General features: G+C 35.5%; 2 protein-coding genes and 1 long non-coding RNA gene across 53 annotated transcripts in view; 2 read left to right on the top strand and 1 right to left on the bottom strand.

Annotated features, from left to right (window-relative positions):
• The window catches only part of LOC147840601 (uncharacterized), a 570,564-nt gene that overhangs the window by 267,351 nt on the left and 291,131 nt on the right, over positions 1-12,082 (top strand). The gene's annotated exons all lie outside the window — the stretch shown is intronic.
• Positions 1-12,082, top strand: part of ncam1b (neural cell adhesion molecule 1b) — a 220,620-nt gene that overhangs the window by 28,593 nt on the left and 179,945 nt on the right.
• LOC147840605 (uncharacterized) lies at positions 2,403-6,348 on the bottom strand. Its single transcript, XR_015509349.1, has 3 exons — positions 4,701-6,348; positions 4,163-4,651; positions 2,403-2,565 (listed from the first exon to the last, which is right to left on the bottom strand). It is a non-coding gene; the product is annotated as an uncharacterized LOC147840605 (long non-coding RNA).

The following is a 12,082-nucleotide window of genomic DNA, read 5'->3' as shown; positions in this document are numbered from 1 at the left end:
TTCAGTGTTTTGGTATAGATGGAGAGCTGTTTAGAAACGCTGGGTGAAACGCTAGCGTGGACGCGAATCGTTTAATTCTAAAACGCCATTTTAAAACTAAAACGCACTAGTGTAAACGGGGCCTTAATTTCATTCAAGTTTACGACAGTAAGTCGTAACATCTCGGTAAGAAATCTTAATGCAATTTTAATCTTGCGAGATTTTGTCATACGAGACCTTGTCACACCCCTACAATCCAACATTGTTTTTGGGATAAATGCATTACTCAAGAGTTCACACTTGGCTGACGATTGATTATAAAGCTTGTTTGGCATGCTGTCCCGGGAGAGAGCTTGGGAAGGACTAGAACCTGTGATGTTCTTGCTGTGAGGCAACAGTGCTAACCACTGGGCCACTGTGCCACTCATCTAGGAAAGGAAGAGGAGTAGGGGGGAGGGGGGATTCATCAAAACGAAGATGACTGTTATATGGAACCTAGAGTATTTATAGTGGTTTAGGAATTGTCTGATTGGTCAATCATAACATGAATAATGTAGGGCCAGCTGCAAGCAATCAAAAGCATGTGATCCTCTTGAAATTAATTTATAGATAAACTTCACTTTGAGGATAAATTGAAGACTTTATATAAGACAATGAAATATGCACAAAATAAGTCACAGATAAATTAAAAATCTAATATAATGTCTAATACCTGATATAAAATGCTTAAACATTGATCTGTTTAAGGGACAGAAGTGAAAAAGTGACACATTTTATAATTAAAATCAGTAAGTTGAAGCATTTCTTTTAAAAATATGCTTATATTTTTTTTATCTACTCACCCTCCACTTGTTCCCAACCTGTTTTTTTTTTTTTTTTTTTTTTTTTTTGAACACAAATGAAACTGTTTAGAAAAATGTTGGGACCCAGTAACCATTGAATGCATGGCATTGTTCTTCCTACGATAAATGTCAATGGCTGCTGGTTTAAATATCTGTCAAAATTACTTGGTTTGTCTCTAAAAGAAGAAAGAAATTCATAAAACTTTCAGAACCATTTGTGGTAGAGCAAATTCATTTTTGAGCAATTTATCCTTTAAACTTGTTGTTTATATAAGTTGAAGCATATTTATTAGCTCAAGACCTCCCAAAAAGTAATGCCTTTATAAGCGTCATTTGACCCTAGCATTTGACTGAGGTTGATGTTTCCCAGAGGATCGGTTCTGTCAAGCTGTGCTTCACAACACTTAATTCATATAGTACAGTAACTAAATTTCAGAGTGCCAGAAATATTTGGCTTCAGCCCAGTTTGGGAAAGTTTTGAAAAGTTCATTGGCTATGAATGGCCAAACTGTTGTTCGTCAAGAAAGGTCTTATGGCTAAGAAATGCAGACAGGGCCATCTGTTGCTGAAACTGAACACGGAATAGTTGAAGATGCTAAATGCTGCCATTTCATGCTCTCACAATGAGATTAGTGGCCTTGTTACTCCCACGACTACAGCAGGGAAAAAAATGAGGTTACAACTGATATACAACTGCATGTATCGACTGCATTGTTTATCTCTGTTTCAGGGCTTCTTTCAGGTCCTGTTTGTGCTGGTGTCTCCTATGTTCACGTGCTGTGTTGTTGTTTTTGCATTTTTACAGTAGATCTGATTTAAGAGCATTGTTTGGTACACGCTGAGTTGTCTGAGAGCCGAGGAGACAGACGGTGGTGGATTAGCATAATTAAGAATGGCATGGATTAATGTGAGATATCCCTGACGCACTTGATGTATGAAAAACAGCTCAGTGCTGCCAATTTTTTGTAGGGGACTGAAAGAACAAAGTGCCAAAGAATATTGATATCGATCAGTGGATTTATCAGTCAGTACTTTGCTGGAAATACCAGGATTGCTGATTATATATGAGCGAAGCTTGTACTGTCAATGTAAATCATATTTAAAATGTATACACCAGTAGATTCTATATAGTGTTATTCGCTGAAAATGTTCATATAAGCTCATCAAATCATTTAAAATGAAAGCTAGTCCACCTTACTAATCAACTAGTTGGTTGTTGGATGACTTCTTTCCTCATCGGATTTCTTAACCATTTTAAACACAATTATTTTGTTTGTTTGTTTGCCTTTTTTTGCATGGTCACCAAGTGGAGATCTAGAAAATTAACATATAAGGCTGCACAAAATATAGTTTCAGAGTTTCGTATAAGTGAATCTGCGATACACACATCAACTTATATCGAAATATATATATATATAAATATATATATATATATATATATATATATATATATATATATATATATATATATATATATATATATATATATATCGTTTAATATGGAAAATAATTATCGACATTGTATTTTTGCCATATCGCCCAGCCCTAAACCATTTCGACGCAAGAAATAATACATTTTGTCACTTTAACAAAGACTAATTGTGTTTATTTATACAATGAACATTATACAGTGTAATTTTACATTTGATTATTAAATTTGTGCACTTCAATATTGTTAAGGGGGTTGCACACCAGGGGCCTGTTTCAGAAAGGAGGTTAAGTGAAAACTCAGAGTATTTTAACCCTGAAATGAGAGAAACTCTGGGTTTTCCGTTTCAAAATGGCAGGTTTGTTAAACTCGAGAAAGCAGGGTAAGTCAAGCCTGTTTCTGAAAGAAAGGTAACTTTAACTCAGAGTCAGTTACTGTGGTAACTTACTCTGTGAATCTAACCTGGTCCGGAGCAGGTTTTATTCTCTAAACTCTGAGTTTCTGTCGGTCTCCTCCCCCTTTTTATAGATGAAGCGGTATTTCTCGCCTTAGCCTTACGTCTCCACACCTATTTTAGAGCTCATTTTGGAGATGTGCATAAAAACGATTAATGGAAACGTCATGATTTGCATAACTTTTGAAAATACGCATAATAAAACATGTGCATAACTGAGTAGGTTAAACTTTTATTTGATAAGATGCACATAAACTACGAAGTGCACATAACAAATTACAGTATGTACATTACAAAAAGGTTTGTTAGAGATGATAATGAAAATGTGTGTGAATGGACAAACCAGCAGACTGAGCACACTGCATAACATCTTAAATGTTGTTTTAGTCATTCTAAAATGCCTTAACTGTTTCAGTATTAGTGTATATTATTAATTACCTCCGAGCGTCTGAAGCGTGTCAAGATCTCCGCGTCTGGCTTCAAACGCCCCCACGTGTTCATTGTGTGTCAATTGTCTTCTGAGGCGCAAGTACATTAATTAAATAAAAAATCATTGACGCAGCTTATTCTACCGCAGTAAATTCTGTTTTTACTGTTGATATTTGGCGCAAGTTAATCAGGAAGTGACGATTGTGTTCACTTCGACTCTTTGGATAAAAACGCTGCTTTATTTTTAGGCGTTATTCCAGTTTTGCACAAATATATAATAGCCTATATTTTGATGGAACAAAACACAGCTATTGCCTACATTTTTGTCAAACACAGAACAAAGTCACGTGCGAGGCTTGTCCTTTTTTTCCATAAATAATTAGCTTAACTTTCGACATGCACTGTTACTAGATTAATGGGATTATTATTCTGTCTAAAAATTCTTTTATTACTGCTTACCTTTTTAATGTTATATCAACCTCTATCACTTGATCAATAAAAAGGCAGACACACAACAAGTGCACTGTTAAATCTATTAAAACTGATAAAAATGTATAAAAGTTTAGAAAAAAAAGTATAAATGTCACACATTACATTACTTATTTTATTATACTTAAATGTTTAAATACTTAAAATTAAAAATTTAGCATTAACTTGAGCAGCTGTTTTCCCATGCTAACTGTCTCTGTTTCACTGATGGTTGCTTCTTTTTAAATATATACACTCATATTTGCTATAACTTTGCATGAGCAGATCAAGTTCAGCTGGAGAAAGAAATGGTGATCTCTTTTTTTAAGATGTTGGCATAGTCACTCGTAATATCTGCGCTCTATTGATAATGCCTTTTTATAGTCACGGTGTGCGCTCTTAACTCTGAGTTGGTCTACTCAAAGTTGATTGACCCAGCTCAGATCAGCTATTCTGAAACCGAAAACTCTGAGTTTTTAATCTCTCGGTAAATCAACTCAGAGTTCAAGTTTAAACTCTGAGTTGTTTGAACCTCCTTACTGAAACAGGCCCCAGATGCACAGGTTTCTATCAGGGTACGCACACCGGCACCGTAAGTCGGCAGCTTTCCTGAGCACCTAGCCATGACTCAGGATACTGTTCATATTTCTGCCACGCCAAATAGCACCATCTGAATAGTTTCATTTTAAATAACATACGAATGTGCTTGTCTGGTGTGCGATACTTCCAACTGTCATGTGCGTGCTGTGTTGCGGCACCGAGCAGTGCATCCGGTGTGCGACCTGCTTTCGACTCCACTGTAGAACTCCATAAAGCAGGGGTGTCAAACTCAATTCCTGGAGGGCCGAAGCCCTGCACAGTTTAGTTCCAACCCTGCTCCAACACACTTACCTGTAGGTAAGCCTGAAAGGACTCAATTAGTTTGATCAGGTGTGTTTAATTAGGGTTGGAACTAAACTGTGCAGAGCTGCGGCCCTTTTGGAACTGAGTTTGACACCTGTGCCATAAAGTGTCTATATATTTTTAATATTAGTTCTATTATTTACATCTCTGTTCTGTAATTTATTCTTTATGCAGGTGCACTGGCCAAAAAAAAAACATCCAAATAATGTAAAATTTTGAATTCTTTCCAGAATAGAGTCACTCATATCGCAATATATAAATAAGAAAAAATAATTCTTGCAATGTTAGTTTTTTTCCAATATCGTGCTGCCCTAAACATACATATGAGATATTCTGCAATTTGATGTTTTACTTCTGCGTGAAAGGCAAGGAATAAAAGAAGGTACAACTTCAGTCTTAAATACAAAGGAAATAATCAACTGTTATGAAGTATTTAATGGATTTCATTACACGCCTCTCTGGAATACTTAATTCTGATTGGGCAGTCACTGCATTGGGAGATCCAATTAATTTTGTGTAATTAATTGCTGCTAATTTATAATTTCATGTCTCTCGTATGACTCTGCAGTGTCTTCTCACGTATGAGAACTCAAATCAATATTTCATGCTCATTTATTTATTTATTTGGTAAGTAATAAGCTGTGCAGTCATTTCATCATTATCCCAAAATAAATAACCCCTTCGTGATGATGGAAGATCACCTTGCCTGGTTTGTTAAGCAATGACTTTGCTGACTGTATACAGTTTATGGGATAATCTATCTAAATGCCATTCCCATATTAGCTGCTAATAACCATTAGCAAACTTGCTAATGTGATATATGATTTTGGTTAATATAATATCATCTTTGTTATATGTATATTATAAATCACTACTTTCTAAACAAATGCTCACTTTTAAAAATGTTTCTACAATAGATTTCTCATTGCTCATCATGTTTCACTGTCATGGTTGGTTAGGACTAAAAAGATTACTTTTAAAAATTAATTAAATTTAAAAAAAATTAAATTAATTAAAGATGTTTTAAAACATCATGATTAAGGCCTTTCTAATTTAAGGCCTTAAAAGTATTCAAAGGTAAGATTCAATTATTAGTTTTGCTCACAGTACTGCTGAAAAAAAAACAAAAAAAAAACAACCACCATAACTTACATAAGCTGATCATAATGACAGCCTTATAAACAGTTCAAAGTTTGCTGTTCGTTTTTTAAATAATTGAGTGAATCAGTGTCCGTCTTAATGAATAGCTCATTGAATCACTTATTTCATGAGTTATCAGCTTCTTTGAGCGGATCGACTAAATAAGTAATTCTGTGAAAAATTTCAGTGATAAAAACTAAAGTAAATTGTCACCATTTGTATTATTATAATAATTTTGTATTTCTGTATTAAATGTATTTATTTAAATGCATATCAATGTAAGGATAACTTAAATACTTAATAATTACACATGATTAATATCTGTTTAAGTTTCTCTGTAAAAATACTTTGTTATATCTGAAAAGTTTAATAAACAAATAAAAAAAATAATTACACATTTAAAAAAAAACAGAAATCAGTTTAATGCTGTAAATATTTTATGAAATGTTTAGGTAATTGGTAAATACATTTTTATATATTTTATTCTTTTCCTTTCCATTTTTTCTTTCTCTTTCAATTTTTAGCTGAATTTTTGGTTTTAGCTTAGAATATTTATCTGGCACATCAAGAGTATTTGTGTGTTTAGATAATTTTGAAACTTGAAAGACCCCTATTCTGTTTATTATATAAAAATCGTTGTTGTTTGGACTGCCGCTGTACATTTATGTGTTTGTATTTCCAGCGCAGGTTTGGTCCTATATTTCAAATGAAAAAAAAAAATTCTTAAATTTAACTTATGAAAATCCTCTTAATTGCTTATCACAGCTACGATCACTTAAGACATACATGTAACAGTTTTGTGATGATACTTACAAAGACAAGTTTGTTTATTTATTATTATTTTGACATAATTGTGCACAAGGAATGCAATCAACTAACCTGTATAAGGAGACAACCTCATGCTTTTTATTATCAGATGTTGAATCCTTTGATACTGATCAAAGTTTTTGCTGGTAGGCTAATCATAGATTACTGTAGTGTACACTGTCTTCATCCTTAGTTACAGATTGTTAAGCTTTGTATTTTCATGAGAGAATTCGCATTCTGCTCATGGCTTTCTGTGTCGCCCTTTTTTTTGTGTCACGATTATGTAAACTGATTTTTTTAATTGAACAGACTGCATGCAAGAATCAGTTTATTTATTGATTAAAATTTCCATGCTTACATAAATATTCATTTAAGAAATTAAAGCTAATTTCTAAGTAAATACTAGTAATCTAAAATACTTTCTGATTGTAACTTGTTATGTGATTACCAGAACTTAAAATGTAATTATAAGGAAATACAGTAACTTATTTTAAATATGTAACCCAATACACTTATTTTGTTACTCCCCAGCTCAGATTTGTGTATTTGTCTGTCTAAATCCAGCAAAATGTGAAAGAAAACTCATTTTTGTATTTAAGCACTCGCTAAGTACGTTTACATGGACACCAATAATCCAATTTTAACATGATTAAGATAATACCTGGGTTAAAAGTTTACCATGAACAGCGATTTTTGATTAAATTAATCTGATTAAGGTCATAATCGAACTAAACAAAAATCAGATTAACACATATGGAGTATGATGATTTTAGTTGCATTTTGGAAGTGCAGTACAGACATGTACACACATTAATCAAACTAATACCATCATGTAGGATTTTCGCTGCATTTTGCGACAGGACAGTCTATACACACAGCTGTTGGACACTATTCCCTGCACCTATACTGAGTTAGTGAAGGACCACAGAAACCTGCACAGTGAAATGCAGAGTTTTTTCCCCTGATACGGCGTGTGGAAATCAAATTGCATTAAAGTAACACACTTCCAGCAGTTCATACTCACATCTAATATCTGTTTTTTCAAGGGGGCATATATGAAATGTTCCTGAATGAAAGTGAAAGTGCAAAACAGCAAAGTTGGCATATTAAAAATGAAACACCTGAAAATACTTGACACAATGTTGTTAATCAAATTATGTTTTGTAAGATGATGTAAAACAGAATCATAAAAGAAACTCGTGTAAACAACTTACTCATTATCTTTTTCATATTAAGGCAAACTATTTGATTACTGACGTCCATGGAAACATAGTGATTGAGCTTTTTTTGCTCTTCTAATGAATGGCTTAAGCCTGCTTGTAACTTTGGTGGTGATGCAGATGATGTCGGACTTTGTTGTTAATCCACAGATCACGTTTCTTGAACTGTGGGCTGTGGTCCATACGGATCACAAATCAACTGAGATGTTCTACATCCCTAATCTCTGTGTAATCTTTACCTCGCCCGCCTCACTGGTGTGTGTTCCACTGCATATGATGAGGCGAGAAATAAATCTGATTAATAAAACTTTTGGTGACTGGGGAATCCACATTTAGCATTTCCCATCCAGATCATGATCTAATTTCGGGTTTAGAAATATGGAAGTGTATCAGATGTATGATTTATTTCTTCACTGACAGCATTAGCTCAGTACTCAAAGCTCAGTGTTATGTGGAAGCTGTGCATTGCAGAAATTCTGCATAGAAACTGTGGAAGGATAAAATCACACTGTTTATACAGAGTTTTGTAATTCCTTGGCTGCTGCTTATTCCCCCTCCCTCCTCCTATTCGATTTTTACAATTCCCTCTTACAATTCTCTCCTTCCTCCCCTTTTAAATATGGCACTTAATCATCTTGAAATAACGTCTCAGGTGACAAAGAAATGAGCAGCAGAGGAAATGGAACGAGCCTTGTGACATTGAACAGTTTTCAGTGGTTGAAATGACATTTTGTAAATTGCTTTCTGCGAGTTTTCCTCCCACATCTCCGCAGCATCTCCTCTGTGCTGGTGCACGGGACATCTGAACGCAGACACGCGGTTATTTTGAGCCAGACTTAGAGAACTCAAGTCGTCACCTCTTTTGAATAGACGCCCACCAGTTTGTTTTCCATGATATTTAAAAATGTGCCTTGGGAAAGCAGACAGTGCTGTTGGGCTGAAGTGTGGGCTTGGATTCAAACGGCATATTAAGTAGCTCACGAAGAGAAGTTGATGTGAACTCCCACTCAGAGTCAGCGGGGTCAATGTCTTATGCCCCGGCCCGGGTCACGGATTGTCATTTAACCCGAGTGTTCTCAAACCTCAGAGGTTTCCGACTCATTTTGCCAGTTTTCATTTCCCACAGCTCATCTGCTAATTTGCACATTAATTTCATTTGTTATGGCACACGGCAGATAGCAGCATATTGAGATGCATTGGTTCATCAAAGCAGCCAACCAACCTTGAATACAATGTGAGACATTTAAAAATTCTGCGGCTTCGCTAAAGGGGAGTTCGACTGGGGTTTATTACTGCAGGTCACCAGAAATATTTAGTCTCTCTCTAGTATTAGTGGATTTAGATTCCCTACTATTCCAATGACTTCAATTCAAGTTGATTTGTATAGTGCTTTTCCCTAAAAATATGATTTCAAAGCTTTACAAAAGGTGCACATTATTACATTACAGTTAAAATCAGAAAGAGTTAAGGTGCTGTGTGGGTGGACAGTCTATCGGCTTTGTTTTAGCGATCAAGGCGCAAAATCTAAAAAACATTAAGGGCGTGTTCAAATCCACTTTTGCTATTTTAAGAACGGAAAAATTCGTTCTGTTCCCCAGCGCATGGTCTAACAGGGTTGTGCTTATTTTTTTAATGAGTTATGGGTGTGTTTTGAGTATAACATGCATTAAGCCAATCAGAGGCTCGTCTCCCATTCCCTTTAAGAGTCAGTTAAGAGTCAGTTGCTCATCTATTTACATGGTGGATTTTGTTAGTGGAAAACTGAACGCTCCGCTTGTGAGAAAAAAGTTAAACAGAGCATCTGCAGCAGAGGATAAAGAATAAGCCTGCTTCAATCGGCCTCTTTATTTTCTCTTTACTTAAGTTTTACTCTTTGTTTTATTACCTTACCATTGTGGTTAAGGAAGCGGTGTTGTACGCAGTCCACTGAAGACATCTATTAGCCTACATATTTAATTTTGTTTGTTAAGTGCAAAGATTTGTTTCTTAACTATTTTTAAATTTAGTTCTAAGTTGCAGCAAATTAATAAATGAGCAAAAATAACAAAGTGTGTTAAAAAAAATGAGTTATATGCAAACAATGTTCCTATTCTTATGGCCCATATGGTGATGCATATGTCTCTAAAACCAAACAGGTGGACAAATCTAAACTTGTTTTTATTAAAACAAATATAAATATGCATACAATAAATAATACTGATAATACTAATAACATTATAGAAACGTAAATTGTCATTAATAAACTGAAAAAAGCCCCCAACAGGATGATGGCATGGAGGCAGTAGTTTTTGTATTAATGTAGAAAATGTAGAATGTATTAATGTGGACATTTTTGTAACATTTTAATCCTTAAATTTTTTCAATTTTTTATACACCGGGTGTATAAAAAGGGGATGTCCTTTTGTATAATACATTTTCAATTAATTGATCTGTTCATTAAAATAATTAAGAACAATTTGTGTAATGCTTAAGATTTGTGCTGTCCTCAAAGTCCTCTCAGGGTTGGCATCATCTCTTGTTGGCATAATCTTAATTGGATGCAGAAGTACAGTACAAAATATAAATTATGATCTTAATGGGCAGGTGCTTTATTTAGAATGATATATGCAAGCATTTTGTTGGGTTGTTACAAATCCGATACTAGTAAAAAAAATAGATTTATTTTTTAACTATGAACTGATCCGATAGCAGACAGATACTAGACATATGGTTATGCCTGCTAGCTTTGCTTGATGCTGCTAATAGAAAGTCATTTGTTCTTTGTTGCTCTGAATGCAAACACAGAAAGTTGTGCTGTGTTACCACCAAAAGCCACCATTACTGTCTAGAGCAGCTAAGAAGAAATGAAAATATGTAAGCACTGTATGAGACCAGGATATTTCGGACAGGACCCATCTGCTAGTAAAATAGTAGGTTGCTTATTAGCAACTCTGAAATGAGTTTTAAAAAAAAATCAAGCAATTAAAGACATGTCATCTTGCCGAACACTATAGTTTCACTAAGGCTATAATGCTGAGAAGAATGAGCTCTGCCAGAATCAACCACAATTGAAAGGGTCATTTAAACAAAAGACAGCCAACAAGTGATATCCAAAGAATTATCGAGTTTATTGTTTTAGATAACCAGCCACTGTCTGTCATAATTTTTACAAATATTTTTCTGCTTTATTGAACATTTGGGACCCTGGTACATTTTGCCTGGTCACAATTACCCATCTGAAAAGTGCTCCCTAAGCTGTCTGAGACTGTTTTATTTATGGGGCAGGAAAAATGTAAAGTCCATGCCCAGACAATATCAGACTGTTGTGTGCGCCTCAAGCAAAACTCCTAGATCTTTTAATGGGTTTATGCAGAAAATATAACATACACTTGAAAAGCAGCTTTCTTCTTCTCACATATCAGTGTTTGGTGTCACAATGTTTCCAGGTGGAGCATGATACACTTGACACACACATCTCGAGAGTTCATCTAGTCAGATAGCAACTTTGAAACTCCTGAACTGTTTCCTGTTTTGTGTACGCATTAGATTGTCTGTGATGTCTAAGATTGAGACTAACTGCAGGTTAGCATGCAGTTAAAAATCCAATTTGTTTACAATAAACAAATACAACCCCCACCCCATCAAGCAGCATGACACATTTACAACTCCATCTATTGCAACGCGAGATTGTTCAAAAACAGTGGACGGGACTCGTGAATAGGCAGTGATCTGTGTCGTTATAATGGTGTCGGTAAAAAAGGTGCACAACCAACAGGAACCAGCCAACAGTATCTGAGGTGTTCGCTAAAATGACTAAGTACTTGAGTAAAAGTAAAAGATGGAAGCAGTCTACTGACCCGCTGACAGCCTTGACTTGCTGTCTCGAGCGCATGACAATGTGTGTGCATCTGTGTCTGTGTGTGAATGAGTGTGTGTGGTCACGTGATGTGCGTTTTCAGCGGTAGTGAGGAAGGAGGGCTGCTCAGAAACGCTACACGCCAGTGTGGATGTGGATCGTTGTCGTTCTAAAATGCCATTTAAAAACAAAGACATGTTAGTGTAAACAGGGCCTGAGTGTGTATTTTTCGCGAGCGGATTTGCAACGGGTGTGGGGCGGAGGATCGTGATGCGCCCATCGTCTATCATCCCAACCGTAATACATACATAGCAGAGCCTGCAAACTGTGTTTTTTTTTTGTCGACAACACGAACTTTGTCAACATAACTCACTGGAAATCCAAAATACTTCCACATCGGCGACTTCATTGAAAGAGGAGAGGGTTTAAGCTCTGTCGACGTGTCTCCTGCGTCTGCAGTTTAACAAGCACTTCAACAAGCATGTTTTTTTCCCGCTTGGCAAGCCAAGCTAACGTGACATGGGGGCGTGGCAGCATCGACGATTCTATTTTTTGATTCGATAATCGAAGTTAAGC

This window comes from Danio rerio, chromosome 15, assembly GCF_052040795.2.
Source record: "Danio rerio strain M-AB ecotype USA chromosome 15, GRCz13ab, whole genome shotgun sequence".
NCBI classification, from domain to species: Eukaryota; Metazoa; Chordata; class Actinopteri; order Cypriniformes; family Danionidae; genus Danio; species Danio rerio.
The sequence above is the reverse complement of the archived record's forward strand: the minus strand, read 5'-3'. Positions and strand labels throughout refer to the sequence as shown.